Below are 8534 nucleotides of genomic sequence, written 5' to 3'. Positions count from 1 at the left end.
CCCCACAACCAGTTTCTCAACCCAGAGACGTAACAACGCGAGACTTCAGATAACGCTTGTGAAGCAGACCAAGCCTGGGTTTGAGAAGTCAATGAGAGAAGTGAACAATTCTGATACTTTTGCAGCGTTTAATGGGGATCCTAATAAATACCAAAAATATTCAGTCGGCACACACTTGATACATAGCCATTATTTTATCAATGTCATAACTGCAGTGGTTTATTCACAATAGCTCTCAATGCGTATCATACATATCTCAGCATCACATCAGTAGATATTGGAAATCTACCAGTACATATGTGTCCATTACACATTTTGTAGTCGTCAGCTGGATGAGTGCACTCATATATATATATATGTGTGTGTGTCTGGGTCATTATACCCCATTAGACATGCACCTGTCTGGGGAGTGACCATGACTGTTTATTTTTTAATCATTGAATGGCTCTAATGTTTCCATCCATAATATGAAACCAAACTAAAATTAGTGCAAGGCAAAAAGATAATGGTGGCTCAATGCCAGAGGGGAGGAATCATTAACATAAAGAGGAGTTTCTATGTGTGTGACGTAAAGATGAAACCTGTATAAAGAGTGTGTGCCAAGGCTGGAAAGTTAGTAGTTTTCATGAACCAGCAAGGCTGATAATTTCTCTGTAATAAAAGTCTATTTGAACTCACAGGCGAGAAATGTGTATGTGAGAAATATTATTGACTGAATATTTTCACAACATAGGCAGACACTCTTCACTCTTCCAGCGAAACTCCAGATATAACACCCTTTTATCAGTACCCTGCTCCAAAAAACAATGCTCTCTCCTTCTGCTCTTCTGAGACACATGAAATCAAACCAAAACCACTACTGGTCACTCTGACTGACTCTACCTTCCGTGATGCCTCCTTTACCATCTTCCTGACCTCAAATGATCTCCCAAAAATACATAATTGTTAACGAATCGCACTCCAAAAAAAAACGAAGTTCGTTTACAACTTGTTGTATTTTTGTTCCATTTTTCATTGTCACCGTTTTCCATTCATTCTTACCAACTTTACTCAACCGCAAGCCATCAGAATCTAACAGCACTTCCGCCTCGCCATATTTCCCTCCCCAAATCCAGACACACCCCGCTACAGACTAACTCCTGCATGTGGAATCCTGCATTGAAGAAATGTAACAACTACAGTTTAAAGGGGAATTTCACCCTGGCTCTACCGTGGCATATAGTCATTAGTATATTAACAACATTAAGTTTTTTGTAATAAACATCAAAATTATCCTAACCACAAGCTAGAACTAGCACATTTTCATTTCACTGGTAGAATCGAGAAGTTTCTACTTCCTGTGTATTAATCTGCTCATAGTGAACCACCAAGTCCCGCATTCGGGAGTTGAACAGGTGTTATCAAGTCGAAGGAGGGGGAGGGAGTTTGAGGCACCAATCTTGAATGTCATTGAGTGACCAGAAAAACAGTCTGGGGGTGAGTTATTGGCAGATGTAATCAACAAAGTCTGAAAAATCACTAATTAAATCAATCAATATTACTGTCTGTTGAGCTGTATTTGAACAGCCAATCACGTGTTTTGCTTTGCCTCAGGTAAAGTGATATCATCTCACCTACTCATTAAAATTTGTCCACCGTGGATGACAGACCAAAAGGATAGCTGTAGATTAATCAACTCTCCACTAGAAGGTGCTGGCCAGCCTATTGTCTTTTCTGATAGTGGATGTAAGGTTGAAGATCTAACGTTGTTTCAAAGGTACAAATTCAACATATATTCAACCTATTTATACAAGGTTTCACTATGTTGAAAATTGGTTAACATGATGCCATAATCCTGTGGTTGAACCTCAAAACAACAGCTTTTGCAAATCCAATGTACAGTGTTCTACACATACATTCCACGTCACAATACGTTGATAAATTATGTTGAAACACCGTTGATTCAACCATTTTGTGCCCAGTTGGCACCTTGTCAGTTGTGCTGTGTTTTGTTAGCTTCTATTGAAAATATATTAACTTGGATTTGCCCTTAGGGTTGAACTCACAATGAAACAATTTGTGGTGAGAACCAATATAGACAATTAGATATGATATTGATTTTGTTTGATATAGATATGAGCAAGGCATATTGTGTTATCGGTTTATCCTTGCTGTTAACCTACACTTTTATGTATAGTAGAACAGCCTTCGCTCAAAACCTTCTCAATTTAGCAACAACCACTTGACCACGGGCATTCAATTGATTCCTATTGTGTTCAAACTGTTGAGGTATTTTACATACCCAGAACAATCACACTTGGCCCAACCAGCATCCAGCATCAGTTTTCTGGACTTCACAAAGCCATGGAAGTGAAGTGTAGACAGTTGCATTGTTATTCATTGAAATAGATATGATCTCAATGGAGGCTGCTGAGAGGAGGACGGTTCATAATAATGGCTGGAACGGAGCGAATGGAACGGCATCAAACACCTGGAAACCATGGAAACCATGTGTTTGATGTATTTGATACCATTCCAACCATTACCATCAGCCTGGCCTCCCCAATTAAGGTGTTGGTAGACACAACATGTATCAGATAGAGATGTTGTGATGATCAGTTTTCACCATCAGTTTGGGATCATTTTTTACTACTAAATTACTGTTTCTTTAATTATCAACAGGCTATGGAATGACTGACTACATGTGTTTATTAAATTGTATTTTCAAAACTAGATTTGTTATTTTAGTCATTGATAATAAATGTGTTTGGAAAACCACATTCAAGCCAGCTAAATTGATCTGCCAATGAAACATAAAGTTTGTATATGAATTTGTACTGGTCAAACTCTTCTCTTTTGTCTAATGAATTACAAAAAACGATGTTTCAAGTGACATATTTACTGTTTTTCTGAAGCTGAACAAGACAGCCAGTTGAAATTAAAGTTAAGTTCCTGGGTCGATACATCACAGACAAACTGAAATAGTCCACCCACACAGACAGTGTGGTGAAGAAGGCGCAACAGCGCCTCTTCAACTTCAGGAGGCTGAAGAAATGTGGCTTGTCACCCAAAACCCTGACAAACTTTTACAGATGCACAATCGAGCATCCTGTCGGGCTGTATCACAGCCTGGTATGCCAACTGCGCCGCCATCAACCGCAAGGCTCTCCAGAGAATGGTGAGGTTTGCACAACGCAACACCGGGGGCAAACTACCTGCCCTCCATGACACCTACAGCGCCCAATGTCACAGGAAGGCCAAAAAGATAATCAAGGACAACAACCACCCGAGCAACTGCCTGTTCACACCGCGATCATCCGGTCCCTGCTATGATCCACATGTGCATCATAGCAGGGACCGAGAGACTGAAAAACAGCTTCTATCTCAAGGTCATCAGTCAGCTAAACAGCAATTACTAACTTAGTGAGGCTGCTGCCTACATTGAGCCCCAATCACCGGACACTTTAATAAATGGATCACTAGTCACTTTAAACAATGCCACTGTAATCGTGTTAACATATCTTACATTACTCATACCTCATGTATATACTGTATTTTATACCATCTATTGCACCTTGCCTATGTCACCCGGCCATTGCTCAACCATATACTTATATGTACAGTGCCTTGCGAAAGTATTCGGCCCCCTTGAACTTTGCGACCTTTTGCCACATTTCAGGCTTCAAACATAAAGATATAAAACTGTATTTTTTTGTGAAGAATCAACAACAAGTGGGACACAATCATGAAGTGGAACGACATTTATTGGATATTTCAAACTTTTTTAACAAATCAAAAACTGAAAAATTGGGCGTGCAAAATTATTCAGCCCCCTTAAGTTAATACTTTGTAGCGCCACCTTTTGCTGCGATTACAGCTGTAAGTCGCTTGGGGTATGTCTCTATCAGTTTTGCACATCGAGAGACTGACATTTTTTCCCATTCCTCCTTGCAAAACAGCTCGAGCTCAGTGAGGTTGGATGGAGAGCATTTGTGAACAGCAGTTTTCAGTTCTTTCCACAGATTCTCGATTGGATTTAGGTCTGGACTTTGACTTGGCCATTCTAACACCTGGATATGTTTATTTTTGAACCATTCCATTGTAGATTTTGCTTTATGTTTTGGATCATTGTCTTGTTGGAAGACAAATCTCCGTCCCAGTCTCAGGTCTTTTGCAGACTCCATCAGGTTTTCTTCCAGAATGGTCCTGTATTTGGCTCCATCCATCTTCCCATCAATTTGAACCATCTTCCCTGTCCCTGCTGAAGAAAAGCAGGCCCAAACCATGATGCTGCCACCACCATGTTTGACAGTGGGGATGGTGTGTTCAGGGTGATGAGCTGTGTTGCTTTTACGCCAAACATAACATGTTGCATTGTTGCCAAAAAGTTCAATTTTGGTTTCATCTGACCAGAGCACCTTCTTCCACATGTTTGGTGTGTCTCCCAGGTGGCTTGTGGCAAACTTTAAACAACACTTTTTATGGATATCTTTAAGAAATGGCTTTCTTCTTGCCACTCTTCCATAAAGGCCAGATTTGTGCAATATACGACTGATTGTTGTCCTATGGACAGAGTCTCCCACCTCAGCTGTAGATCTCTGCAGTTCATCCAGAGTGATCATGGGACTCTTGGCTGCATCTCTGATCAGTCTTCTCCTTGTATGAGCTGAAAGTTTAGAGGGACGGCCAGGTCTTGGTAGATTTGCAGTGGTCTGATACTCCTTCCATTTCAATATTATCGCTTGCACAGTGCTCCTTGGGATGTTTAAAGCTTGGGAAATCCTTTTGTATCCAAATCCGGCTTTAAACTTCTTCACAACAGTATCTCAGACCTGCCTGGTGTGTTCCTTGTTCTTCATGATGCTCTCTTTTAACGGACCTCTGAGACTATCACAGTGCAGGTGCATTTATACGGAGACTTGATTACACACAGGTGGATTGTATTTATCATCATTAGTCATTTAGGTCAACATTGGATCATTCAGAGATCCTCACTGAACTTCTGGAGAGAGTTTGCTGCACTGAAAGTAAAGGGGCTGAATAATTTTGCACGCCCAATTTTTAAGTTTTTGATTTGTTAAAAAAGTTTGAAATATCCAATAAATGTCGTTCCACTTCATGATTGTGTCCCACTTGTTGTTGATTCTTCACAAAAAAATACAGTTTTATATCTTTATGTTTGAAGCCTGAAATGTGGCAAAAGGTCTCAAAGTTCAAGGGGGCCGAATATTTTCGCAAGGCACTGTAAGTTAGTGTTAATGTTAGCTAGCGGGCACGTATCCAGGCAGAGTTTCTTATGTTAGCCTAGAGAAATAACAGTTTGCGACATTAATGGAAACGGATCATTAATATAGCAACCTTATCAAATTACAAACGTTTTAAAAAATGTTGATGCTTACAATTATCCGCGTGTCGTTGTGTTACGGTCTTGAGGAACAAATGGCGGGTGAATGACTTGCTTCTTTCTCCCAGTTTTGAGGCATGACGGTTTATACATTGTAATACATTCCGTTGTGATATTGTAAACGAACATCGGTTTCTTTTGGAGCGCGATTCATCAACAAGTCTGTATTTTGGGGAGATAATTTGAGGCCAGGAAGATGGTGAAGGAGGCATTAGGAAAGGTAGTCAGTCAGAGTGACCAGTAGTGGTTTTGTATTGATTTCATGCATCTCAGAAGAGCAGAAGGAGAAAGCATTGTGTTTTTCGTAGCAGAGCAGCAATTAAAGGGTGTTATATCTGGGGTTTTGTTATATATTGAGGTTCATCGTCTTGAGCAGAAGATTCCAGGAGTGGTTGGAGCACTAAACCCTTTAGTAGATGGAAAGTCAATCAGTTTTACTGTTGTTTGAAGAAGATAATCTGCCTACTCCCGAGGTAAAGTTGTTTTTTTATTCACACATTCGGACATTAAGTAGACATTAAGCAGACAATCAGCAGACATTTGCAAAAAGCCCTTAATAATTGTGTTTTAGGTCAGTTAGGATCACCACTTTATATTAAGAATGTGAAATGTCAGAATAATAGTAGAGTGATTTATTTCAGCTTTAATTTCTTTCATCACATTCCCAGTGGGTCAGAAGTTTGCATACACTCAATTAGTATTTGGTAGCATTGCTTTTAAATAGTTTAACTTGGGTCAAACGTGTCGGGTAGCCTTCCACAAACTTCCCACAATAAGTTGGGTGAATTTTGGCCCATTCCTCCTGACAGAGCTGGTGTAACTGAGTCAGGTTTGAAGGCCTCCTTGCTCGCACACTTTTTTTCAGTTCTGCCCACAAATGTTCTATAGGTTTGAGGTCAGGGATTTGTGATGGCCACCCCAATACCTTGACTTTGTTGCCTTTAAGCCATTTCACCACAACTTTGGAAGTATGCTTGGCATCATTGTCCACATCATTTTCTCTTTTGTGAAGTGCACCAGTCCCTCCTGTAGCCAAGTATGCCCACAACATGATGCTGCCACCCCCGTGCTTGACGGTTGGGATATTGTTCTTCGGCTTGCCTCCCCCTTTTTCCTCCAAACATAACGATGGTCATTATGGCCAAACAGTTATGTTTTTGTTTCATCAGACAAAAGGATATTTCTCAAAAAAGTACCATCTTTGTCCCCATGTGCAGTTGCAAACCGTAGTCTGGCTTTTTTATGGTGGTTTTGGAGCAGTGGCTTCTTCCTTGCTGAGCAGCCTTTAAGGTTATGTCGATATAGGACTCATTTTACTGTGGATATAGATACTTTTGTACCTGTTTCCTCCAGCATCTTCACGAGGTCCTTTGTTGTTGTTTTGGGATTGATTTACACTTTTTGCACCAAAGTACGTTCATCTCTAGATGACAGAACGCATCTCCTTCCTGAGCGGTATGACGGCTGCGTGGTCCCATGGTGTTTATACTTGCATGCTATTGTTTGTACAGATGAACATGGGACCTTCAGGCATTTGGAAATTGCTCCCAAGGATGAACCAGACTTGCGGAGGTCTACAATTTTTTGTCTGAGGTTCTTTTGATTTTCCCATGATATCAAGCAAAGAGGCACTGAGTTTGAAGGTATAATCTGTCTGTAAACAATTGTTGGAAAAATGACTTGTGTCATGCACAAAGTAGATGTCCTAACCGACTTGCCAAACCTAAAGTTTGTTAACAAGAAATTTGTGGAGTGGTTGAAAAACTAGTTTTAATGACTCCAACTTCCTACTTCACCTGTATATATATAAATATCCGTGAAATATCTGACTACGAAAACAAGGTTTCATTGCACATAGTTATTGACCTCATAATAAGCCATATTCAAGTAATTTAAACAACTTACATTACTATGAAGCGTTAGCCGTGGAGACGAACAACACATGGGTGCTGAAAGTAGGCTAATTGGAGAAAGTCTATTTCATTTAAACAGTCTTCAAATTAAACTGACTTTAGGCTACTAACAAGAGCGCTCTGTGTTGGAGTATATTCCTTCCTATTCAAGGAATCAGAGGTAGGTCTATATGTAACGGATGTGAAACGGCTAGCTAGTTAGCGGTGGTTCGCGCTAAATAGCGTTTCAATCGGTGACGTCACTTGCTCTGAGACCTTGAAGTAGTAGTTCCCCTTGCTCTGCAAGGGCCGCGGCTTTTGTGGAGCGATGGGTAACGATGCTTTGTGGGCGGCTGTTGTTGATGTGTGCAGAGGGTCCCTGGTTTGCGCCCGGGTATGGTCGAGGGCACGGTCTAAAGTAATACTGTTACATATACCTGTTTGACAGACTAAATTATAGGCTATTATCCATAGATTCTGTCAGCCTATTCCTTCAGTCACCAGAGTTTAATATTTTCCCGGGATTTTACAAATGCGCCATCCTGAGTGGGGCAGCGGTCTAAGACACTGCATCTCAGTGCTAGAGGCATCACTACAGACCCTGGTTTGATTCCAGGCTGTATCACAACCGGCTGTGATTGGGAGTCCCATAGGGCGGAGCACAATTGGCCCAGTGTCGTTCGGATTAGGGTTTGCCCAGGGTAGGCCGTCATTGTACTTGTAGTTCTTTATGATAGCCACATTAGCAGCTAATTAGCATTTCATTTTTGAGCAGGTTGAGAGCCTCAAATTCCTTGGTGTCCACATCACCAACAAACTAACATGGTCCAAGCACACCAAGACAGTCGTGAAGCATGCATGACAAAACCTATTCCCCCTATTGCATCATTGCCTGTTATGGCAACTGCTCGGCCTCCAACCGCAAGGCACTACAGAGGGTTGCGCGAAAGGCCCAGTACATCACTGGCGCCAAGCTTCCTGGACATAATTATATCTACAGCTGAGAAGTTTTTGGGCCTCCAAGACTTCACAGACTACTGTCGCCAGAAAATGTTTCACCCTTAGAGGATCTGCACCGCGACTGCTGTGTTAATGCTTATCAGTTGCCATGTACAAAGTATCAAAATACGAAAATACAACTTAAACCGGACTCTAAAATAATTTAAAAGTTAATTGGATTTTTTTTTATCACGGAAACAATTAAAAAATGTGGACAAATAAATAAATAATGAAATGTTAATTATATACAGGCGCCCGTG

The sequence above is a fragment of the Oncorhynchus clarkii genome, chromosome 18 (genome assembly GCF_045791955.1).
Source record: "Oncorhynchus clarkii lewisi isolate Uvic-CL-2024 chromosome 18, UVic_Ocla_1.0, whole genome shotgun sequence".
NCBI classification, from domain to species: domain Eukaryota; kingdom Metazoa; phylum Chordata; class Actinopteri; order Salmoniformes; family Salmonidae; genus Oncorhynchus; species Oncorhynchus clarkii.
The sequence above is the reverse complement of the archived record's forward strand: the minus strand, read 5'-3'. Positions refer to the sequence as shown.